At 36.0% G+C, this 27,462-nt stretch overlaps 1 protein-coding gene across 10 annotated transcripts in view; it reads left to right on the top strand.

Annotated features, from left to right (window-relative positions):
* Lingo2 (leucine rich repeat and Ig domain containing 2) overlaps positions 1–27,462 on the top strand; it is a 1,322,423-nt gene that overhangs the window by 397,796 nt on the left and 897,165 nt on the right. The gene's annotated exons all lie outside the window — the stretch shown is intronic.

Here is a 27,462-nt window from a genome sequence, read left to right as displayed (position 1 = left end):
TAATATGACAGTATTTAGTACTATGTCATTGACCTACATGTCTGTTTTCTACTAACATGCTGTTTCTACCTACTAGCGGTTCATAGGAGAGCTTGAAATCATTTACACACACACACACACACACACACACACACATCCAACATGACTCTTTTTGCTCAAGATTTCTTTAGCTCTCCTTAATCTTTTGTCTTAGTCATTAAATATTTCATGTCTAGGATGGTACCTAAAGTAATTGTGTATAAGTACTCATGACATGAACATACTTCCCAGATTGACAAAATTTGAAATGACGGTATTTAATGTAAGTGGAAGACATGCCACAGAATTTGGAAATATATATGCACGCACACACATTATTTGATAGCTCAACTATTATATTATAATTATAGTAGCTGAGTTACTATGATAGAAATGACTCTGTAAGTCAACAGCGTTTAAATTTGTGCTGTTAGAACCTCTCTGTGCATTTAGATATTATTTAAGATTCACTAATGCTTTTATTTTATTTATGTGATAATGTATATGCCAATATTTATTTTATTCAAAATTTAAATTGGAAACTTTAGAAATGTAATTATTTGAATATAATGGAAATTGTATAGTATACATCATATTATATAAAAACTATTGTGTTTTCTTTATACAGAGGTGTTTTTAAATATTTCTCTCATAGCTCTAATGTCTGTCCTAACAGAAAATAGTTGAACTCTCATAACATCTGTGTTCTGGTTGTTATGATTTTAGATACTTCTGTATCTTTTGGAAAATGTTATCTTTTTACTTAGATAAAATGGAAGTGAAGTCAGAGAATGTCTTGCTGTATTGATAAGAGTAACCTTGATTTGTGATGCTCTAAATCTCTTAGCCATACATAGTTATCTCTGACTTTGAACAATGGATGTGTCTCAACATATTTGTCTTAACATTCTCACTTTACTTCTCTTCTGAGAAGTTAATAGTTTCATAAAACTTTCACTGTACCTCTAAAAGTGACAAATTAGACTGTATATAAAATTATACTCAATTCATACATGAGTGAAACATCCACATTCCCTCTCTGAAACAAAAGGAAACATAATTGGAGAGTAAAGAAATCTTGTAAAAGCCATAGAATGGGGAAATGTTTACGAAAAAGGACATGTCTGTATGCCAAGTCCGCTATACAAATGAGCCCACTATAGCTATGAGATTTGACCCATCAAGATGAAGATACCACAATTACAAATTAATGATTGCTAAGTAAAAAGTGTCTTTTCTATGATAATTTAGCCATTGGTAAATTGCCTTTGCACCAGTAAATAAACTTTTATCTCGGGCTATGGAAGTTACTCTAATTACGTTCAGTGAGTCACACACAAAAAGACACAAAAGTAGGAGGGGAAGAAAAGGGTTTCAGTGGGAGAGTGAAGAGGGTAAGAGGGGGAAAATGGGAGGTGAAATGACTAAAATGTATTATACACATGTATAAAACTGTCAGAGAATAGAAATACCTGACAGAAAAAAAATTATACAAAAATTCAGATTTAAACCTAGAATTTTTTTTCTGGAAATGTCACCTGCACGTACTCTCTCCTTTCACTTCCAAATCCTCTGTGGTCATATGCATTCTTGACCTTAGGCTTGGTTTTCCCCACCTCATTCTTTTCTGACATTTTGTGAGTGAAAGAAAATGATTCACAGGACCAAAGGAAGATTTTTACAGACTATAAACTAGATTCTCGGCATGGAATCCGGTATGTACTGCATCCCTGTGCATCTTCTGTTACTCTAACAGCATTTTAATAGTTTGTTCTTTCTCTAGAATCAGTCCTGTTGTGGGAACGTAGACTAGAAACTGAAATGTTATTACCCATGAAATGAAACCACATATTCAGATATTCCCTTCTGTTTTTGGCAGACAGAATGCTGTGTGCACTTAGATGTCTGACACTCTAATATTTAGTCTCTTGAGACAGCATCTTTTTATGTCGTAGCTCTAAGCTTGAACAAACAGAATAAACACAGCATAGAAAAAACAGAGATGTGTTTGTGGAGGTTGATCTTATAGTTCAAAAGCATACTCTTGAATACAGGTGTAGAAAACATACTTTTCTTTTAAAGAGTAATTTTGGCTTGTAATGGAGATCTGGTCTGTAGAGATTAAACTACAGAACTCTACAAACTTTCTCAGTGTTAAGTTACTATTTCACAGGTTGTGATTTTCTGCACATCAAATGGAACTGCTTGTGGGAAGAGAGTCCATACACTTAAAATGATGAGAAGCTTTACTGAGGTTTTTTGTCTGTTTTGCAAAATTTTGGAATGTTTCTTTTAAAGGTGGAAGGTGAAAATAATTGAGACAATAAATTTTTAGAGCAATATGTTATTTAATATGAAGTGAAAACTGCTTATGTTCTGGCAATGTGCATGTGGTAAACAGCTACACTGTGCTAGGACTCTGTGCTAGAGACTTCTTATTTTCTTTTTATTAGTTTCACTTACATCGCAGGTGTTTTAGCTCCTTATGCTGAGATAGTATCTCACTATGCACCATAACCACTTCTTGAGCTCACAATTTCTTGATTCCAACTCTTGAATATTACAGGGATTATTGGATTAGTCTATCATGAGCAGGCTCCATTTGGTCTTTTGTCTGTTTTTATCCTAGTGGGTATGGGTCGTTTTCTAAGAAGAAGGGGACATCTTGGGACTGGGGATATAGCTCATGGTGGGTTATTTTCCCAGTCTTTGTTAATATTTTGCCTTTGCTCCAGTGAGATAGAGGTTGTACACAAAGAGGAAAGGGTAAAAGGGAACGAGAGAGAAGGAAAGACAGAGAGGGTGATGAGAGGGGAGGGAGGGAGGGAGGGAGGGGGAGAGAGAGAGAGAGCTCTTTATATAGAGCACTATTCAACCATATAGTCACTTATTCATTTCAACATTTGTTGCCTTTCAGTAGTCAGTAGTATTCCAAGTCTGGAAAGACTAAAGTGAAATGAAAACAAAGAGAACACTAGCTAATAGAGAAACAAGGAAGGGAAGGGAAGCACAGTATGATGATTGCAACAATAGAAGCAGAGAGTGAAAGGCAATGAAAACTGTGGGTGGTGAAAAATAAAGCAGACACTCTGCATAGGAATAGGTAATATTTGACTCGAGCTTAGAAGCATCAGTAAGATTTTAGTAGGCGAGAAAGGAACACATGGAAAAGCCAGGAAAAGATATTTTGGGCTAAAAATGATAATGACACACATTAGCAACATAGGAAAAAAATAAACCTTGTAATGTTAAACCAGGGAGGTTAGTACCTTGTATTACCACAGACATAAAGTCCTTAAATAATTAAATGCTTTTTATATGTTTATCAAAGTCATTCAGACATCACATAAGCATGAGTTTTTTACTTTCATGGTCATAAGAGCTTCATAATGATTTTCCTGGTAAGAAAACTTAAATGTATATATGGATAGTGGGATATCACTGGCTTTTGCACCCACCCATTTGATAATACAAATCAGTACGAATATTATGCCCAGAGAGACAACACAGTACAATTATTTTTCATGGTCAAGAGATACATTTTTAATTATTACTGTTCCATTTTATTCTTGTGTGGGGGCATAATACACACATATACACATGTGTACACACATACATGTGTGTATACACCCCTATATTTATATATATGCACACATATATACACACATACTCATGTGTATGTATGTGTGTGTTCTGTTCTCCAAGAAGGCAAAGGAGCAGATCTCTCTCCTGTGCTTTCCTAACCCCCCATTGTCTATCTTTTCAGAATTGTCCTGCTATGCTTCACCTTATTCCTTTCTTTCTTCCCTCACTCATTCATTAATTTATTAATTCACAACAGCACTCATCAAGCATATATTAATCCTTTAGGTACCACCATCAAAACAATGACCAGATTGGACATAACTTTCTTCTTTCCTCTGACTGGTTTCAACGGGAAACCAGAAAAGAGCTCAGGGATTCACCTGTGCTGGACAACAATTATCCAGGTTGAAAAAAAAAAAAAACAAACAAGAGGCAAAAACAAAAAGACTTCAATAGTCATGTTAGGTAGAAAAATAACTAGAATAAACAAAATTCAAAGTTGAAAAAGATAGTAATTATATAGGGAAGCAGGGAAGTCAGGAAAACCCTGTAGAGCGTGAAGATATCTGACCTCTGACCTCCTTAAATCGAGCACTCCATTCTTTCCAGCTGCTGTTGGTTATTTGCACTGTGTGGCTATCAGCTTCCCTAAAAGCTTACAATGCTTTAATCAGGGTTGGGTTTACGAACTTGACATCAGCCTAGAAATACAATAGAATTTTGATATCAGATTTCTACACATTATTCTAAAATAGATACATAGCAACATTAAGATGTCCCTGAAATCACTATGGAAATTTACTTTAATAGTTTCTATAGCAACCAACTCTAAACGTTCACAGAATGTATGCTCTTAAACGTCTTGAAAATGTATGAATGCAATGTTATCTGTACTGAAAGATGCTTTGTTTCTCTGCTTAGCCACTTTCACTTGTTGCAAGGAGCACTGCTTATTTATTAAAAATAGCTATGTAGTAGAGGGCAATTCCAAGCATTTTGCTGATTGCGTTTTTAATTTAAACTTATTTCTAATGGGTACTCTGAATTGTATTACTTTTGAATTCTTTCTCTTCATCTACCCCACCAACCAGTCACTCATTTCTTCTATCCTTAATACAGGGCTAGGGGAAAGGTTGCCATGTCAATAATACAAAATAATTTTAAAAAGAAAATGTATATGGGGTAGTCATTCCTCCAGGCTTGCCCAGCATAAAATGAGCTTTTCGGCATGGAAAAAAAATGGAGGGGCACAATGGATTCAAATCATACAGGTGAGGAGCAGGAACTGGATGATTAGAGGAAGTGTGAGGGTTTTGCTATCCCATCCCTTATTGGTACTAATGCTTTTGTCTTAAAAAAAAAAGAACACATTTTTTAATATATCTTTGGTTAAAATTCAATGTTCATAATTGCTAATGACTTTTGAAAGCCATAGAAAACTGTAAGCAGTTGAGAATGTTCACTATCTCCTAAAAATCTTCAGTTATGGACTTAACTTTTGTACCTATAGACTGGGGCAAAGAATCCAAAACATTTTCTTAGAAAGTAAAGAATTCATCAGAAATTTGGTATAAATACTAATTTAAAAATCTCAACTTTTTACTTTTTTCCCTTCAGACTTGTTTATTTACATTTTAAATCTTTAATTGTAGGAGACATTTGTCAAGGTTATAAGACTTAACTCCCAGTGGCTAGTATACTAAGTCATACTTATGGTCAGAGTGAAGAATGTCTAAAGAGTGTCTAAGAAAGGATTGCCTGGTAGATTGTGGGCATAGTGTTTACAGTAAAATCTTGTGAAGACAAAACTTTATAGAAAACGCTGGGGATTAAGTTTAATCTCAGAATTTAGAATTAAGAATCTATATGAGGGTATTAATTGCAAATTATTTATGGGTTAAAGATGGGGCTTATGTCCATTTCCCTTCTTAGTGTTATAACCGCTGCTCATAATGGTAAGCCATATGCCCAACATGACACCAAAAACAGCATGACTATGTCTGTCATAGCAATAATCCACTGTTTGGAACTAACTTCTGTAGTAGTTAATTTTCTGTCTTTGTGAAGAAGCACTATGATAAAGGCAATGTAATCATTTGGGCTTATATTTCCAGAGGGAGAAGAGTCCATCACCATCACAGAAGGCATCATGGTCTCTGGCAGGCATAGCAACTGGATCAGCTGAGAGATCCCTTCTCCAAACTAAATCAGAAAGCAGAGGGGCCAAATGTGTTTCTATCCTACTGAAATGTGTTTCAGTAGCTCACTTATCCATCAAGAACATGCTTTCCTTCTGTACCTAACTAAAACAGACCATAAACTGAGAACCTAGTATTCATGCAGCTGAGACTTTGAAGGCCACTCTCATTCAGCCAGGTGTGTGAGGCGCGCGCGGGCGCGCGCGCACACACACACACACACACACACACACACACACACACACACACACAGAGAGAGAGAGAGAGAGAGAGAGAGAGAGAACAACAGAGAGAGACAGAGAGCACAAAGGAGAGAGACAGAGAGAGACAGACAGAGATAGACAGAGAGAAGGGGAGAGAGAGGTGGTTGTGGGAAGACCTATACTCACAACAAAAGAAAGGTATATGACAAAAGACTCCCAAGGGGCCACTGTGTTGAAAGATGCATATCTATGTTATCCCAAATATGTACTAGAACATTCTTGGTTCTTTAGTTCAGAGTACACCTATAGCACTGCACTCCATTTTTATTTTACAGGAAAATGTCTGGAAGATGTATAGGTTCCCTGTAGCATTAGTTATAAACACAAAAATTAAAAGTTGTAATGGTTTGAATGAGAATGGCCCCTATCTACTCACAGGTTTGAGTAATTAGTCTGCAGTTGGTAGAACTGTTTGAGAGAGGTTGGGGGCATAGATTTGTTGGAGAAAGTATGACATTCAGCATGGGCTTCTAGGTTTCTAAATGCACCATTTCTGGCATAGCTCCCCTTCCATCTGCCCTCTGCCTAGTGTTTATGGGTCAATATATGAGTACTCATCTTGTTCTCGTACTCTGCCTTAAGGACTCTAAGTCTCTGAAACCGTAAACCAAATAAAACCCTTTCTTTTATAAATTTTCTTAGTCAAAGCATTTTATCATAGCAATAGAAAAGTAAGACAGTTGCTTATGTTTGTAGATGTAAAAAATCTTCACGCTTAAGATCGGGTAAGGGAATAACATTTGAAATGTACATAAAAAATATCCAATAAAAAATCATATCTCCCGGTCATTTTTTCTTTTAGTATTAAAATGAGTTGCTTTTGTGAGCTACTGGCTCCTCCCCAAATTGACTGAATAGTCTTCTATCTCAAATTCTATATGATAGGCTCTGTCTTGGTTACTGTTCTATTGTTGAGAAGAGAACCAATAACCAAGACATTTTATAAAATAAAGCATTTAATTTAGGGCTAACAGTTCCCCAGTGTTAGGCCATGATCACAATGGCAGGGAACATGGCAGCAGAACGGAAGGCATGGTGCTAGAGAATTAGTCAAGAGTTTACATTTGATCCACAAACTCAAAACACAGAGAAGAAATAACTGGGGATGACACGGACTTTTGAAACTTTCAAGCCCACTTCCAGGGACACCTCCAATAAGGTCATAATCTTTTCGAAGGAATTTAAACAACTGTAGAATAAGTACCAAATGTATAAGTATTTAGCTACCATTATCATTCAAATTAGCACAGGTAGTCTAGACAAAAGATTATCAGGTGCTTGGAGAAGAGTAATCCTGTGATTAAGATCCAGTACAAGCTTGAATCTGATGGTTTCTTTTGTTATCTTGAATTCTGAGTAGAGGTAGGTAGGAAAAGGTAAGCAAATATTCAAGTACCTTGTATGGGTCAGTATTTATGTGTATAAATAATGATTGATTTTTTAATAGTCAGATAGAATATGGTTAAAATTATGGTTTCAAGTGTTAGAGGCAGTGCATTAATCTACAAAAGCTTTTCAGAGAACAAGTAAGTGCTCATATCTTCTGTTGTTAGATTAAAAAGTTCTGTGATTCATTGGAACATGAAAGTTGAAATGCATACTTCATAAAATGTCATTTTCTTGCTACTAGCTCAACTATTATTGAACTGAGTTGAATCATTGGTCTAATGTCACTGTAACTTTTTATTGTCTTTAAGTCTCAATAAATATAAGTTGAGCACTGGGTATGAGCCATTTACAACAATTTATAAAAACTCGTACCGGTTTTAAAAAGTCAACAACAAGAAATTATTAATTGCTAGAGGCAATGTATTTGTTTTTATTACATCAGATAAATATGAAAGAAAATGCTAATGAGAATGGAGTTTCTTTTTAACACCTTGACAGTTCCAACTGCTTTCTGTATTGATATTAATTTACCACAAAATTGAAAGTAATTGCTAAAATTAAATTTAAACTATCTAAAAGGTTTTCACTTAACATTAACAAGTCAAAAGAATTCTAAAATTAAAATTGAGGGGAAAAAAGTAAACTACATTTACATAGGATAAGCCAAACTGGAAAGAAAATGCCTTAAAATGCCTTTAGTTCAACTTGATATTCTCTCTTCTCACTTTGTAACACTTTGGTTAAATATATGTGGGGTTTTTTTGGCCAATAAATGTGAAACATAACATGAAATAATAAACCAAAATTTAAATGAAAATTAATTCTGACCACTTACTCAGTTCCTCCAAGAACTAGAAGAAAGCTCCAACATTGGAATGCCGGAGGAAAGAGAAAGCAGGACAGCCACATTTTACAGGTTGTTTCCCTTGCTTTTCCTTTGTCACTCCAGTCTTTGAGTCATCATGTCTATAATCTTGACCTGCTTCTCTTATACTAGATACCTCATTTCTTACTTTATATCCAAGACCACTCGGTTGGGAAATGAAAACTCATGTTTAAGCACAATGGATATATTACCTTGATAAGTGTTGTAATATATATTAGTTAATACAGAGTAGAGAGGAAATAACAGAATTCTAGACCATGACTTTAGACAACAATGACATCTGAAAACTAGAATACTCTCCAGTTGCTTAGACTTCTACACACAGTTTTAACCAGTAATGGTTTTTTTCTTCCATATGTCCTCTCCAGTGAATTGTATTGTTTTGAATTCTTAGTTCTCTGCAGTAGACTTATAAAAAAATATTAAGTAAACTCTCCATGCATCCTTCTTTATCAACATTACTGTTAGTATGACATTAACTAAAACCCTCACATACTGTGGATGAAATAATACCTCTACATTTCAAGTATGAAAAGGATAAAATGTCTTTGAAATTATTTTTTATGGTGAAGTATAATTAGGATTAACTCTGACTAAGAGACAAAATAAGGTGATAAAAATTTTGTTCATTATAAGATTATTGCTTTTAAAATTGCAAATTGAATCACCCAAGGAATGATAAATATTTTTGAATCTGTCCTGTATTATTATAGAAATATCCTCTGATGCATGATGTTCTCTGTTAAGAAAATGACATATTGTCCTACATAGGACAGGCAAGATGATTTGAAGTGTAAAAGAGCTTTCTACCAAGCCTAATAACCCAAGTTCTGTCTCCTTTCCCTACATAGTAAAAGAAGAAAATTAACTCAAGCAAGTTTTGGACCTCTGTATGCACCTGTGCTGTATGTAGGGGTGTGTGTGTGTGTGTGTGTGTGTGTGTGTGTGTACTAAATATAATATGATTTTTTTAATTGGCTACTCATAATTTTTAAATTTAGTAGGACATTAGATTCAGTACTCTGCATGGAGAATGGGACTAATTGGGCCTTTTAAGGTGTCCATGCTTTACTCCTGGTAGGAAACACAGATGAAAGTCATTGGGCCATTAAAAAACTAAAAATAAAAAAGAGCAGGGCAAATAGGAGCCTGCTAGGTGAATGAAATGTAAGTACAAGAGAACTGTTCGGAAGTGGGAGGGGACAGGAAAGACTAATATGGAATAAATATGATTAAAAGACATTTTTCACTTACATGAAAATTTTATAATAAACCCATTGTTGTTCATAATTAGGATTAAATAAAACCCCTAAAAGAGAAGGCCAACCCAGTTTGCTATTGAGTTTCCAGAAAAGGAGTACAAGAAAGGGAAGAGAATAGAAATGATAAATTCTATTTTTAAAAAGTCCAAACAGATTATTATATCATTTATAATATAATATGCCAAACTGAAAAACATGACTAGAATACTGTTCTGGTTTAAATTATATAATTAACTGTGGTGTTAATCAATACTTATTTACTTGCAGGCTTGAGTTGATCTATATGCCAACTTGGATTGGTAGTCTTTGTAAATGAAAAACGCATAATGCTAAAATCACTGTAAAAATGAAGTGGGAAACACCCTTCCAAGTGCTAACTTGGAAACGGGGATACTAAACCATGACCAATTATCAATGACAGAAGCCTGAAAAGAGTTAGGCATTAGGTTTTGACTCACAAAACAAGCTGTAAGCTGAGACAAGATGCTTAGGAAATAGACAAGTCTACAATTAATGCAGGGTGAAGGATGTGAGGTTCTTTCTTAATTAGGCTTTTGTTTTAAGGATGAGTGTATTCATAAAATGTGACCTCCCTCCAAGGCACAAGGAATACTATGAAAATAGGGGAAAGAAAGAATGTAGAACCCAAAAAGGAGGCAATTTGTTGAGAAAAACTGTCTTCCTCACATGACAGTTTGCTTAACCTCATTAATTTCCTGCAGTTATGGTCATCTGCAGAGGATCTACAAATGATTGAACCTTCAGCAGTTCATCCTCAAAGGGAAGCAGCCCACCAGGCTATATACCTCCACAAGGAACTATGACACTATGTTTTCAAGGGAAGGGTGTCATTTTCTTTAGTCATGTATTCACTAATAAGTTGTCCACGCTCCAGTAAATAACCCCCAACCTGTGCTTCTTCAAGCAACTCCAATTAAACTCGGTGGATTATGGACACAATGAATACTTGAAATTAGGAAGGGGCACTATTGGAAGAACATGTTCACCAGTTGAGACAGGAATGTGTAAAAATGACTAAATCCAATTATATACATGTATGAAACCATCAGAGGAGTAAGAAGAAGGGAAATGGTATATACTGTAAAAGTTTATTACAAAATAATTGCAGGTACAGATGAGCTGTTAACAGAGAAGTCAGTATATTAAAGATGACTATCTCTAGGGAGCAGAGGTAAGTTCCAGATGGCGAAGCATGTATGGTAAAAACTCTCTTGACACTGTTCTATGTCTTTGCTGTGGCACTTTTACAGTTTTAATCTTGCTGGCGAGAATCTTTTCAGAGTGCCTACCTCATAGGCTTCCATTTACTTCTGTATTGCTAGATACTGCAGTCTTTTTTTTCTATTCTTTTTGGTCAAGTTCTCATCATTAGGTCCGAAAACCAAATTCTTCTCTTATATTACTTATCCAAGTTAAAATATTAACTCTGACTGAGAAAATTCACCGGGTTTGAATATGATGTCATCATGTATGTATTAAATAGTATGACAATATAGCAAATTTCATTCATGTGGAATGGAAAAGAAAATGTTTAAATGCAAGATCCACTAGGTGTTGTGGTAAATGAAGTATAAAGAAGAATGATTTTGAAGGCGTTAGATTTACTTTTTGGAATCAAATTTGGAAGAAATGTACTTTATAACAAGACCATGAATATTGACAGCTGTCAATTTTCTGTCACAGAAGTGGAAAGTGGAAGATGGCAGATCAAGGAGTTCAGGGTACTAAGCAACGTGATACCTGATACATACTGGTGGTTTCCTCTGAGATGAAAATTTTCCAGCTTGGAAAGAAATTTCCTAAATCATAGCATGTAAAAGGAGGGTGAAACAGGCTATTTGGGGTTATGTTTTCAAGGAGGTGAATCAGCAGAATGTTCAATGCAGTTGCCTTTGATCATTTCTACTTATATAAGTAACCCTTAAGCTATACCACTGTAAGTAAACCCCATTTACATTATTGTAACCCTAATATATCTCAATGGTTCATCAAGTTGAATTTGGGTACTGTCTCTACTTTCGTCTGTCATCAGTTTTCTATATGGTGTGAGTATATGTTTGTTCCCATAGAATAGTGTCACACAAAAACTATCTTGAGACTTTAGCTTTTTCCCTCAATCTATGGTAGATACCTAAACAACTGATAATGAATAGTAGAAAGAAATGCATGGAGGTGCCTTGTGCATGCTTTTAATATGGGCTCTGTCATGGGTCTAAGGAGTCACATTTAACAAAGGCTGGGAAATACATAGTATAAATATTGAGTATCTTTTTCTGCTTTGGTAAAAGATGTCATTAATCCATTACCCAAGAGTGCCCTGCTGAACCTGAGTGCTCCCTGATAGTCTTACTCTGTGTGTTACTCTGTGTGTTACTCTGCTTATAAGACAGAGTTTTCACAAAGCTGAAACTCATTTGCCATTTTGGCACTAGAAACTTAAAGTGACACATGCTCTAGTACAAACTCAATATGCCATTCTTAATTTCTAGTCCCATGGGATAGCCCTTCATGGTTCCATGTCTGAAACTAATTAGCTCTTCAAACATTAGGTCACACTTGTTAAACTCTCTTTTATCATACGCCTACTAATTTAGTTTATTCCTACATCCCTACAACTTAGACCTGCTTTTCACCCAAGGTCTGTTAACAGATGTTTTCTAGCTCCTCACATGTGACATTTTCTTCTCTTGTTTGTACTGAGCAGAAATATTAACCTAAGTTCTCCCTTTATGTTCTCAGATAGTAGAACCTAATAATTATGGTCCCATGTGTTTGTCAGAAGCTCCTTGTAAAACAAACTACTCTCAAGTCTCACGGTTTTTAGAAAACTGTGAATATTAATATTTTGCATAAATTTATAATAAAATTATTATTAACTATTTATAAGTGGGATTTGTCTAGGAGCTAATCTAGGTTATGAGGTATTTTGCATGATCTTTATATCTATATTATTTGGAGTATCTATGACACCTGACCAAGTAGTCTGAATGAAGAAACCTGACATTGGACTTTAAATTAATAAGCTATGATGTCTAAAAGAATCATTTTCTGATTTTCATTATGTAACTTAATTTAAGTACTGTCTCTGACTCTGGATCTGTCTGTCTCTGTAAATGCATGTGTATGTGAGATGTACCAGTTTCTGCATATGTGTGTGTTTATATGTGTGTGTTTTTGTGTGTGTGTATGTGTGTGTGTGTGTGTGTATGTGTGTGTGTGTGTGTGTGTGTGTGTGTGTGTATGTGTGAGTATATGCATGGCGTGCCTTTGTCGGATTAGAATGGGTGTGTATTTGCCATTGTGTGTATGGTGGTGGTGGTGGTGGTGGTGGTGTGTGTGTGTGTGTGTGTGTACACAAGCCTTGACAGAAGTAGGTTCAATATGGTTTTTTCAAAGGGCTTATCGTTAGTCTCTCTTTCTCATACCTTCTTCAACCCTGTTCTCCTATATTTCACCTGTTTTGCTCTACAATTGCCCATTCCTTATTCACACCACTTATATTATCTCCCTTCTTTTGAAAGTGCCTTTACCTATGACCACATAATATCTTTCTGAATTCTATGAATACTCCAATTTAAACACCTTTGTAGCTAAGATTCAAAAGTAAAATCTATATAAGAGAGAGAATATGTATCATTTGTCTTTCTAGATCTGGGCTACCTCATTCAAAATTATTATTTCCAACTCTACCTATTTATATGAAATTTTCATTCTTTTCTTTACAGATGAATGACATTTTCATATATATATATATATATGTATATATATATATATATATACTATTCAATTATTGAAAAATGGACATGTAGGCTATTTCTGTTCCACAGCTATGCTGAATAGAGTAGCAGTGAAAAGGATGTGACAGGATCTTTATTTAAAGACATAGATTGATCTTTGCTATTCTAACAGAGATTAAATCTAATATAGTTTTAATTTGGATTTCCTTGATGGTTTCTACCCTCAGCTATATTTACGGCATGTTTTATATTTATAGATTTAAATATGATGAATCCATCCTGCATCTCTAAAAGGAATCTAACTTGATTCTGATAGATGTTCTTTTAGATAAGTTCTTGCACTAGTTGCTAAAATTTAAAGTATATAAAGTAAATTTAAAAAATTAAGTATATTTTGACCAGGGAGATTAGTATACAGTTTTATGTTTTGATATGTTTTTCTGGGTTGATATCAGAATAATGATGGCCATATAATTTGAATTTAGAAGTGTTTTTTTCGTTTTTATTTATGAAATAGTCTGTGAATCATTGTTTTTAGGGTATTCTTTTATTTTTTTTAATTTGTATAAAATTATAGTAAATCCATCTAAACTTTGGTTCTTTTATTTGTTTGGAGATTTTTTTTTATTGCTGATTATATACCATTTATTATTTTATCTTATTTTAGTTTAACTAAGGATAGACACATGTTTTAAAAATAATTCTCAACATATAAAAAAGACACGTGCTCCACTATGTTCATAGCAGCGTTATTTACAATAGCCAGAAGCTGGAAAGAACCCAAATGTCCTTCAGCAGAGGAATGGATACAGAAAATGTGGTACATCTACACAATGGAATACTACTCAGCTATCAAAAACAATGACTTCATGAAATACTTAGACAAATGGATGGAACTTGAAAATATCATTGTGAGTGAGGTAACCCAGTCACAAAATAACACACATGGTATGCACTCACTGAAAAACAGATATTAGCCCAAAGTCTCAGAATACCCAAGATACAATTCACAAACCATATGAAGCTCATGAAGAAGGACTGCAAAAGTTTGGATGCTTCAGACACTTTTAGAAGGAAGAACAGAAATACCCACAGGAGATGAGTGGAGCAGAGACTGAAGGAAAGGCCGCTCAGAGACTACCCCACCCAGGGGATTCATCCCATATACAGCCACCAAACCCAGACAATACTGCAGATGCTAAGAAGTGCATGCTGACAGAAGACTTATATCGCTGTCTCCTGAGAGGCTCTGCCAGAGCCTGACAGGTACAGAGGGAGATTCTTGCTGCCAACCATAGAACTGAGAATGGGCTCACCACTACAGGAGTTAGAGAAAGGACTGAATTAGCTGAAGGGGTTTGCAACCCCATATGGACAACCATAACAACCAAACAGGACCTCCAGATATCCCAAGGACTAAACTACCATCCCAAGATAACATAGGTATAGACGCATGGCTCCATCTGTGTATGTAGCAGAGAATGACCTTTTTGGGCATCTGTGGGAGGGGAGACCCTAGGTCCTGTCAACACTTGATGCCCCAGTGTAGGGGAATGTCAGGGCAGGGAGGTGGAAGGCAGTGGATGGGTGGGTGAGGGAGAACCTTCATAGAAAGAGGAGGGGGATGGGATAGACGGTTTCTGGAGGGGAAACTGGGAAAGGGGATAACATTTAAAATGTAAATGAAAAATCCAATAAAAGAAAAAAATAACAATTCATATATTTTATCCTTCTCATTTACTGAATATTTTTCAGAAATATGTCCTCTGCATAACTTGTATCTATTGTAATCATTTTTTCCTTTTTTAATCTCCAATTTTATTTATTTTGCTCTTCTCTTTCCTTGGTTAATTTTGGTAAAGGTTTCTCAGTTTATTAGTCATGGCAAACAAACAATTTGTTGATTTATTGGGTCTCTGTATGATTTTTCATTAATTTCTTCTCTGATCTTGACTATTTCTGTCTATTGCTTAAGATTGTGCTTTGCTCCTGATATTTTAACATCATAAAAACCTATCATTACGTTTGTTTGGGGGTTCATTCATAATTTCTAATAGAGGCATTTAGAATTATAAACTTTGGTCATGACTGTCTTAATTATGTCTCACCAATTTGGGTATGTTGTGTTTTAATTTTAATTAAACCCTGGCAATTTAAAAATTCTTTTAAAATAAATATTAACTCTTTGAAAATTTTATTCAATGCATTTTGATTATAATACATCCTTAATTCTTCCCCTTTACTTGTCATAGAAACACCTCAAACTGCCTACCCCAACCAATATTGTGCCCATTTCTTAATATTTTAATAACCCAACAATTTTAATTTATGTCAAATATACTTCTGGGGTTAAAAGGGTCCATCTTTCCCTCTTGATATCTAATTTTATTCTGCCATAGCCAGGCAAGATACAAAGAATTACTTCAATTTTCTACTACTGCTGAAAGATATTTCATTTCTCAATATAAGCTATACTCTGGTGAATGTTCCATGGTCTTCAGAGAATGTATGTTCTCTAAAATTGAGAAGTATATCCTTTATCTTTGTAATGTTTCTACTAGTTTTGGTCTGAATGATCATTCAAATGGTAATGGTGAGATACTTAGGTCACATATTATTAATCATTGTAGCCAATCTTTTGCCGTATGTCCATAGATAATCATTTTATGAAACTGAATACACCCGAGTTTGATGCATATATTAGTAGAGTTATAGTGGCTTCCTGAAAGGAGCTTTAAATTTTCTGATGAACTTTGGGTTCTAATCTTTTTTATTAGACTAGAAACTCTTGTTTATTTCCTGGTTTCATTTACTTGGACACCTTTGCCTACTCTTCCACTTTAAGATGGCTTTCATTTTTCTTATTGAAGCATATTTCTAAGAGGAGACAAGGCAATACTTTTAGTCCATTTGAGTCATTCAGAAGTTTCTCTATCTTTTCTCTGACAAGGCTGATCTTAAGTGCATGTTTTAGTCTCATGGAGGCTTAGCACTGCTCTACTATGTCCTCTTTTGGGGATTGAGGATCCCTTTGTGAAGTCTTGTCTTTTCCTCATTCCAACCATATACAACATCCTTTGTAATTAATTAACAACTATAACTGGCCTGGGCAGTTGGACAGTTAAAGATTACTTCTCCATTTAATGTATATTATATATATATATACTTATATTAATTATATTAATTAATTATATAATATATAATTCTATTTTTTATATTATATATATATTTTTCTGTGCTTAGCAGAGTTCCAGGGGGAAAAAAGCAAGGCCAGAACTCAGGAATGAGTCTGCTTTCCTATCTTTTGGTCCCAAGTGTTTTACTCCACAAGTGGTCTTCTTGTTCCTTGGATGGGTTAGCAAAAAAAAAAATATATGACCATTTCACTGGTCTTCAGATGACACTTCAGAACAGCTCGATTGTTTCTAAACTTCAGCTCACATTTGCCAGGCTCCTTCCCAGCGTTTGTCTTTTATGGCACACTGAGGTGGGTCAGTGCTGTCCAGTTGCAAAACTGACTTTATCAACAACCTCTTTTCTACAAACTGCCATGACTGTCAGAATAAAACCTTAGACTTCCTCCACAGTATTCCTTTGTTGGGACAGATGTCCCACAAGAAGGATCATCATTGCAGCTGTTCCTTCTAATAAAATAAATATTCTTTCAACACAAATTCCTTTTCTTTATCCCATGCCTGGCATAGGGGAAAGTCCAAGGGAACAGTTTCCTTTGTCATCCATAGGAGTAAGAACGTCTTGAATGTAACAACAATTGAACATAACTGGAGACTTTTTCCAGGTGTGCCCCTGTCCATCACTGTATGTTGTTTACTTTGTACAGAAAGACGACATTTTTCTGTGCAATCAATGTGACATTTGAACTTTTTTCAATAAGGGACGTAAAGCATTGCTTGCTCCTATTTAAGTTAGATAGTCACAACTTCCCAGGAATCCTGGGCCCATTAGAATACATGGAATGGAAGCTGAAGTGGCAAAAACTGTGTATTGTTCCCCCTTTCTGTGAAAGATTCATCAAATAGAAAGTCCTGTAGACTCATTTGTAAGGATGATGTTTCTTACACCCCTTTCCAAGGATGTGTGCGGGTATGGTATACCCTTGCTGGCAAGACTATAGAGCTCTTGCAGCTGCGACTGCTGCTATTTTTTGTGCTAAACTTATTATTGGCCTTCACTGAATATTCAGAGCTCTATTAGCCAAGACCCCCACTGTTCCTCAGAGAGTGAAAACTGGGGAGACTTCCAATTTTCTGTGCCCACTCTGTGCCTTAACAATGGCCTCAGGACTGCTATTTTCAACTGCATCTAGAATGAGAGATCCATTACATTTTTGTTGATATTTGCCAACTGTGTTTGCCAGATTTTTGCAAATCATTTTTAAAGCGATCTGTCCCATTTTTTAAAAAGTTACCAATGCAATCACACATATAATAGACTCCAAGATGAAATCTGATTTTTAGTCTATGCTCTTACCTGGAATTTGATGAATATAAACATAGGGTATTTTCTGTCATGCAGTTTTTTTTGAAGTGTTGAACTGGCTGGATCTTTTTGTCTTTTATGAAAAAAAGAATGGAGGCTATTTTGCTCTGTGTTTAAACTGACTCATATTAAGTAACCTAGTTTCAATAAGTAGCCTAGTCTCAAACTTAAAATCCTCTTGTTTCACTTTAACAAGGAATGTTGTGACTTCTGTGAACCACCATTTTTTACATAAATAAAGATGTTTATATTAGTTTATTCTAAATTGACAGTATAATGCTATCATATTCTGATCCACTGAATCATAGTAGTTTATATTTTTAAACTAGTTATTTTATTTATTGACGTCTCAAATATTTACCTGCTCCCATAGTTATTTACCCCATCCACCCCTCTGCTTCTCTAAGAGGGTGTCCCTTTGACCTCTGCCATCCCCCTTCTCTGGGTCATCAATTCTCTATAGGATTAGATCTATCCTTTCCCACTGGGGCCACACAAGTACCTCTATTACATATGTGCTGGGGACCCGAGACAAGTTCATGTTTGCTCTTTGGATAGTAGCTTAGTCTCTGGGAGAGCCCTGGGCTCCAGGTTGTTTGGCACTGTTGGTTCTCCTATGGGGTTTTCATCCCCTTCAGCTCCTTCAAATCTTCCCCTAACTCATCCATAGGGTTCCCCAACCTGAGTCCAATGGTTGGCTGTAATATCTGCATCAGTTTCAATCAACTGCTGGTAGAGCCTCTCAGAGGACAGCCATGCTAGGCTGCTCTCTGCAAGCACTCCATAACATCACTAATAGTGTCAGGGTTTAATGCCTGCCTATGGGATATATTCCAAGATGGCTGGTCACTGGTTGGCCATTGCTTCAATCTTTCCACCATTGTTTTGTCCCTGCATTTCTTTTAGATGAGAACAATTCTGAGTCAAAAATTTAAGGTGATTCGGAGTCCCCATCCCTCCACTGGTGGCCCTAACTACCGGAGGTGAGCTCTTCTGGTTCAATCTTCTCAATATTGGACATTCAGTTAAGGTCACCCACATTGAGCCCTGGGTACATCTAGAGGTTCTCTGACCTCCCGGCATCTGCTTATTTCCATTAATTCTCCTGACCCTTTGGGCTTCTCTCCTGTGACTCCACATATCTGCTCCCTATTCACCTCTCTCTCTGCTCTCCCCCTCAGGTTCTATTATCCCTCTGCCTTCCATCATTATTTTGTTAGCCATTTCAAATGGAACTGAAGCATCTTCACTTGGTCCTTGATTCTTGTTTAACTTCGTAAGATCTGCGGAGTTTATCATGGGTATTTTGTACTTTTTTGGCTAGCATTCTCTTATCAGTGAGTACATGTCATCTATATTATTTTGGGACATGGCTACCTCACTCAGGATGATATTCTCTAGTTCTGTGCACTGCTATGAACATGGTGAAGCATGTGGCCCTATGATACGGTTGGCCATCTTTTGTGTATATAACAAGAAGCAGTAGAGTTGCATATTCAGTTAGAACTATTGCCAATTTTCTCAGGATCTTATAATCTCTTACACTGGTACAGAACTTATTTGATACAAATTTAAAGTTTTCATTGGTACAAATGTCTTGTTGATATAAAATTGAAATTAATATTGTTACTATCATAGAGGCACTCTGCCTATATAACTCATTTAAGACTACAATATTTAATGTCAATAAAATAATCAAAAAATTAATTAATTAATTTAAAAAGAATACAAAGCTTAGACCCAGTTGATAACTTCTATTATATATTGAGCTGAGATGATTAAATATGTGAGTTAAGAGCCAGATAGCAAATTAATAGCTATGAGTTTACTGTTAGAGTGTTTTCCAGATAATTTATTAGAAATTGTTAAGAGTAGTTAACAGACAACAGTCCAGATTACTTTAGATAGATAGATAGTTTTCAAAACTGTCAGAAATCCACAAAATGACTTTTAATGTTATTTATTCTTTGGCTATTAAGACATATATGCTCCTAACAGCTCCCCTTTTTGGGGATTCAAAGGAGACATTGAGTGTCTCTACCTCCAGGTGAGGTAATACATTGTGGCTAGGTAGCCACGGGGCAGAAATTGCCTATTTGATCTACAGACAAAATACTGTACAGAAAAGGACACACAGAATAGTGGACTGATAACCTCTACCAAGTCAGAATAATCAGTCCTTCAAAATTCTGTGCTACTAAGGTTGGTCAGATGATACTGGGGGCCAGAAGGCTGAAGAGTGATGCTTAAGTGTTGTTATCAGACAATTGTATAGGTAGGAAATGGTCTCTACAAATTGTCTCAATTCTGGAAGCCGTGGTAGGCTTCCTATATGTTCAAATCGTATTGGACATTCTCAGATTTCTGATGAACATGAAGACTAATTATAGTCTCATAGCCTACCCATAGGCTATTTAACTTTGATAATATATACTGAATTGGATAGTTTGCAGATAGTATACAAGCTAGCCAAGATATAAAACATAAATTTTAGGCCTTTCGTAAGCTAATATAGATAATAGAATGTACTATTTAATTGACAAAAATGATGGACTGCGTTTTAGGAATTCCATACTTTACAATTACAGAATAGTAATAACTGTGCTACATTTGAGAGAAAAGTTCCTTTTTTAATTAGAAAAAAGGGTAAAATATGAACTGTTGTCTATATGCAGGTGAAGACAGGCACAATATAAGGCAAGGCCTGTGATTGGGCAGTGAAAAAGAAATGTGGGCACAGAGTTTTGGAGAGAGAAAAGAGAGAGGAGAAAGGAGAAGAACCACCAAAATGAAGACAGAGGAGGACAGCTCAGATCTGTGTGGACCACAGGCAAATAGGTAAATATATAGATATAGATATAGATATAGATATAGATATAGATATAGTATAAATATAGTATAGATATAGTATAGATATAGATTATATAGATATAGACATAGATATATCATAAGAAATGATAAGGAATGGAATTTTACAGGACAATTTGTTTTATTGAGGTGGGCAGTAAATATCGATATTAATTGTCTCTGATTTTATTATGTGGACGATTTGTGGAGTGAGAATTTAAGAAATAAATCTGATTGATAAATCACAAGCTTATTGAGTTTTGATTTTAACAGTTTACTGGGATTTGTGACTGTAACAACAGGGGGCAAATGCTGGGAATATGAGCAGTGTCTGCAAGAAGAGAGCCACAAGATAGACAGTCTCTATAAGGAATTGGCATGTCAACAACCCACCTTAGGAACTAGATAGATGGCAAGATTGCTGCAGGACTCAGAGAGTAGTCAGCAGCACTGTGGGATGGAAATTGGCAACTTAACATGTCATCCATTGGGTGGAGACATTTTGCTGATTGAGATGAAAATACCCCACAGATTCCAAGTGATTCACCAGAGCCAGCAATAGCGTAGATTGGTGAATTTATTTTTTAAATAACTACTGTTATACTTCCAGATTGATTTCCAGAGTGGTTGTACCAATTTGCAATCTCACCAGCAATTAAGGAGTGTTACCATTTGCCTTCACCCTCGTCAGTACTGTCACTTGAACTTTTGATCTTAGCTATTCTGGTTGGTGTAAGGTAGAATTCAGGGTCATTTTGATTTATATTTTCCCTTATAAATAAGAATGTTGAACTTTTCTTTAAGTCCTTTTCTGCCATTGGAGATTCCCCTCTTGTTAATTCTCCTTTTAGCTCTGTATCCCAAGGTTAATTGAGTTATTCTGGAGTCTTAACGTCTTGCATTCTTTATATATTTTGGATGCCCTCTATCTGATGTAAGATTAGTGAAAATCTTTTCCCACTCTATAAGTTGCCTTTCTGTCCTATTGACAGTGTCCTTTGCCTTATAGAAACTTTTCAAGTTTTCAAGGTCCCATTTATCAATTGTTGATCTTGGTGTCTCAACCACCAGTTTTCTGTTCAGGAAATTTTTCCTGTATCAATGTGTTTAGGTTCTTTTCCACTTTCTATTATTTAGTGTATCAATTGTATGTCAATGTTTTTTGAGCTTGTACACAGTGATAAGCAAGAATAATGCTTTCTTTTACATGTAGTCTGACAGTTAGACCAGCACCATTTGTTGAAAATGCTGCCCCCCGCCCCATATGGTTTTGACTTCTTTGTCAAAGATCAATAGTACATAGGTATATGGATTTATTTCTGGGTCTTTGCTTCTATTCCATTCCTGTATTTCTCTGAACCAATACCATGTGATTTTTTTAATTAACCACTATTATTCTGTAGTACAGCTTGAGAACAGAGATAATGATTTGCCCAGAAGTTTTTGTTGCTCAAAATTGTTGTAGCTGTTCTGATTTTTTTGTTTATCTAGATGAAGCTGAAAATTGTTCTTTCTATATCTGTGAAGAATTTTGTTCTAATTTTGATGGGGACATTGAATCAGTATATTGCTTTAGGTAAAATGGCCATTTTCACTATCTGAATCCTACAAATCCATGAACATGGGATATCTTTGCACCTTCTAAGGTCTTTTTCAAATTCCTTCTTCAGGGACTTGTGGTTCTTGTCAAAAAGGTCTTTCACATGCTTGGTTAGGGTTAGAAAATATTTAATATTAGATGTGGCTATTGTAAAGGGTGTTGTTTCTCTAATTTCTTCCTCAGCCAGTTTATCATTTGCATGAAGGAAGGATACTGATTTTTTTTTTATCCAGCCACTGTGCAGAAGTTATTTATCAGCTGAAGGAGTTCTCTGATATAATTTTGGGGAAATTTTCTTCTATGACATTTAAAGACATTTTCTGGCCCTTGAAGTGGGAATCTTCACTCTCTTCTATTCCTGTTATTCTTTTTTTAAAGATTTATTCATTATATATATATATATATATATATATATATATATATATATACACACACTGTAGCTGTCTTCAGATACACCAGAAGAGTGCATTGGATCTCTTAACAGATGGTTGTGAGCCACCATGTGGTTGCTGGGAATTGAACTCAGGACCTCTGGAAAAGCAGTTGGTGCTCTTAACCGCTGATCCATCTCTCCAGCCCTATTCCTGTTATTCTTAGGTTTCATATTTTCATTATGTCCTGAATTTCCTATATGTTTTATGTTAGAAGCAAATTATTACAAATTATAAAGTTTGTAATTTGTTTGATTGATGCACCAATATCTTCTATGGTATCTTCTACACCTGAAATTCTCTCTTCTATTTCTTATATTCTGTAGGTGATGCTTGCATCTGTAGCTCCTGACCTCTTTCCTAGGTTTTCCATCTCCAAGGTTGTTGCCCTTTCTATTATTATTATTTTTATTTTTTAAAACTTATTTATTTATTTATTCTTACACTCCAGATTTTATTCCTCTCCTGTTCCATCCCTGCCCCACCCCCTCCCCCACCCCATACACACACAGTTCTACATCCCATACTGCCTCCCTCCTCCTTGTGTCTCCTCAAGGAGACCCCACCTACCCCACCAGACCTCTAATTTCCTGGGACCTCCAGTCTCTTGAAGATTAGGTGCAACTTCTCTGACTGAACTGAGACCCGTGAGTCCTCTGCTGTATATGTGTTGGAGGCCTCATCTCAGCTCGGGTATGCTGCCTGGTTGGTGATCCAGTGTCTGACAGATCTCTGGAGTCCAGGTTAATTGAGACTACTGGTCCTCCTACAGGGTTGCCCTCCTCCTCAGCTTTCTCTAGCTTTTTCCTAATTCAACCAGAGGGTTCAGCAGCTTCTGTTCATTGTTTGAGTACACATACCTGCATCTGACTCTTCCAGCTGCTTTTTGGGGTTTTTGAAGGGCAGTCCTGATAGGTCTCTTTTTTGTGAATGCCCCATAGACTTAGTAATGGTGTCAGGTCTTGTGGCCTCCTCTTGATCTGGAACCCATTTTGGGCCTGTCACTGAATCTTCCTTTACTCACCCTCTTCTCCATTTCCATCCCTGAATTTCTTTCAGAGAGGAAGAATTATGAATCAGAGCTTTGGTTGTGGAATAGCAAGCCCATCCGTCACTTGATGCCCTGTCTTTCAGCCAGAGGTATATTCAATAAGTTCCCTCTCCCCACTATAGGGCCTTTCATCTATAGTCCCCTCTTTGAGTCCTGAGAGTATCTCACTTCTCAGGTCTCTGGTACATTCTAGAGTGTCTTCCCAACCTCCTTCCTCCAGAGGTCACCTGTTTCCATTCTTTCTGCTTGCCCTCAGGGCTTCAGTCCTTTTCCCCCACCCAATACCAGATCATGTTCCCCTCTCCCCCACTCCATCACCTTTCCCTCCCCTTTTCCTCCCTCCATCCCTCTCCACTTGTGGTTGCTTTCTTCTCCTCCCAAGTGGAACTGAGGCATCCTCACTTGGCTCGCCTCAGCTTGTTGACCTTTTTTACTTCTGTGGACTCTACTCTTGGGTATTTTGTACTTTTTTGTTTTTGTTTTTGTCTAATATACACTTATTCGTGAAAACATACCAGCACATGTCATTTTGGATCTGAGTTACCTCACTCAGGATGACATTTTGTAGTTCCATCCATTTGTCTGCAAAACTCAGTATGTCCTTTTTCTTAATACCTCAGTCGTATTGTATTGTGTAAATGGACCGCATTTTCCGTGTCCATTCTTCTGTTGCGGGATATCTGGGTTGTTTCCAGCTTCTGGCTATCACAAATAGGCCACTATTGACAAAGTGAAACATATGCCCTGTGGCATGGTAGAGCATCTTTTGTGAATATTCCCAAGAGTGGTATTTCTCGGTCTTCAGGTAGGTCTACTTCCAATTTTCTGAGGAGCCTACAACGTGATTTCCAGAGTGGTTGTACCAGTTTGTAATCCCACCAGCAATGGAGGAGTGTTCCTCTTTGTACACATCCTCGCCAACATGTGTTGTCACCTGAAGTTATGATCTTAGCCATTCTGACTGGGGTAAGGTGGAAATCTCGGGGTCATTTTGATTTGCATTTCTCTGATCACTAAGGATTTTGAACAGTTTTTTAGGTGCTTCTCAGCCATTCAAGATTCCTCTGTTGTGAATTCTCAGTTCAGTTCTCTAACCCATATATTGATTGGGTTGTTCAGTTTTTTGGTTGATAGCTTTTTAAGCTCTTCATATATTTTTGATATAAGCACTCTATTGGATATGGGGTTAATGAAGATTTTTTCCCAGTCTGTAGGATGCTGATTTGTCATAGTGATTATATCCTTTCCCTTACAGAAGCCTTCCAGTTTCATGACGTCCCATTTATCAATTCTTGATCTTAGAGCATGAGCCATTGAAGTTTTGTTTAGGAAATTTCCTCCTGTGCCAATGAGTTCAAGGGTCTTTCCCACTTACTCTTCTTTAGATTCAGTGTATCTGGTTTTATGTTGAAGTCTTTGATCCATTTGGACTGTTTTGTTCAATTCCTTTAATTTTGTTTAATTGTATTTTCCTGTATTTCTTTAATGGATATGTCTGTTTCCTCTTTAAGACCTTCTACGTGTTTGCCCATGTTTTCTTGCATTTCTCTAAGGGATTTATTTATATCCTCCTTAAAGGCCTTTATTATCTTCATGAGATAGGATTTTAGGTCAGAATCTTCAGGTATGTTAGGGCATCCAGAGCTTGCTATTGTAAGAAACTGTGTTCTGATAATGACAAATTACATGGGCTTCTGTCGCTTATGCACTTGTGCTTGCCTTTTGCATTCTTGTCATCTCTTGTCTTTAAGTGGCCTGGGTGACTCAGATTGGACCAAGCATCCTCAGTAGCCAGTGTACCTTGGTTAGAACTGTACTCCTAATGGGCAGGCAGTGCTGTCCCTGGTTAGAGCCTTTCTCCTGGGAGACAGACAGGCCTCTGGGATATGAAAGCAGGTACATTTATCTGCCACAGGTACAGGTAGAGATGTAGACCAGAAGGGTATGGGGCTACAGCAATGCTGTATAAATTCCACCTCTGTCGAGGGCTGTGGGGGTCCTGGCTAGGTTGTGTATTGTAACAGGGTCTCACTGTGTCCATGGTTAGGGCACTTTGTTTGATATTATATTGATTTCTATAATTTTTGACTATTTGATGAAATTTCTCTTGTATTTCACTGGGGTTTGTCTTGTTAAAATAGTGGCAAATCAGAGTTAACATAGTTCTGTATAAGTTTTAGGCTTGACTAACCTTAAAATATTCATCAAGATAGAAATAATTATTGAAATCAGTTGACCAAACTATATAGACTAGAGGGCGGTGCAAGAAATGAAGTTTCTTATAATTTTTTTGCTTGCTTGTCTGTCTGCCAAGAGTAAAGGAAAAAAAAAAAAAGATGTGACGGTAGTTCCAGTAGCCAATGGTGCTGTTATAGCAATTTCAGATTCCCTCAAAGACTATGAATTGGGATGCTACTTCTAGGTTAATATTATGATGAGATTTTTCCTCTTTCCCCTTTCTACTCTTCTATCTCCTTCCTTTGTTTGTGGTCTTTTACTTCAGAATGGCCTGAAGCTGCACCCATGTGAAGAAGTTCCCTCTAATTCCAAGCCAAACTATTTTAAGGTTTGTGAATTATCTATGTGCATAGAACTAAGAAACAACATGGAGATCATAACCATCATTAAATATATCCATTTTGTTTTCATTTTTCCTAGTCTCTGAAACTAGAAGACCCAATTCATGCCCTGTATTCTTTATATTTAATTTTGATATTTTACACAAATTTTTCACACTTTATTTAAAATAATCCTTCGGTATGCAACATTTTAATATTTTAATTTTTAATTGATGTGGTATGATTTCTTTGAGCAAAGAGTAATTTTGTGTCTATCTTTCCTCCGATTTTTTGTCCATTCCTTTTAAACACCTTTCTCTGATTCTTTTTACCTAAACACTTCTCATTAATCATTTTAAGGTCCCCTTTATATAAAACAGTTGTTGTTTTCTCTATGTCATGGACGAAGAGGACAGATCACTTCTTGAAGAGTTTGGATCACTTCTTGAAGAGTTAATTTTAATTGTGTGAATTTCCTAGCCACATGGTTGCTTACACTTTTTTTCAATAATGCAAGTTACATTTCAAGGGTTCATTACCTGTATTTGTCTACTGTTTAACATATTGGACATGTGCATGAGTAGAATATTCTTCAAACTATGTAAAGGCCTAATGGGCAGTCCTGTTGAAATGTTTGAGGTAAATATAACCTTGCTTTTGATTTCGAATATATAGTTCATATTAGATATAAACCATATCTTACTCACACTTTATCATTCAATTAATCCACTCACTATCCCTATAATGCCTGTTAATACCTTGATTTTACAAAAAAGAAAAATCAAAATACAAGCCTTGAGACCTATAAAACCAATAGGTTCCTATGAATTTTCAACATTCATTCAATGGTGTATTTGCACTTCAGAGGCCAATTAGAAGAGAGAAACATTTGTCTTGAGTACTGAAACATTGGGCAGTGGCCACTTTCTAACATTTGGGCAGCTGAACAGGGAAAGGATAATATTGCAGAAAGAAGATGGTCCAGAAGAAGAAAAAGAGGAACATGAAGATACTTGCATTTGTGTTCCAATATTTTACATGCTGAAGTTTAGTAATAGCAGCTGTCTGTCCGACCAGTGCTTTTTATATTCAGCTAAACTAGATAAAAACAGCCTT

This window comes from Rattus norvegicus, chromosome 5, assembly GCF_036323735.1.
Source record: "Rattus norvegicus strain BN/NHsdMcwi chromosome 5, GRCr8, whole genome shotgun sequence".
NCBI lineage: Eukaryota > Metazoa > Chordata > Mammalia > Rodentia > Muridae > Rattus > Rattus norvegicus.
This window is presented reverse-complemented; position numbering and strand designations above follow the sequence as displayed.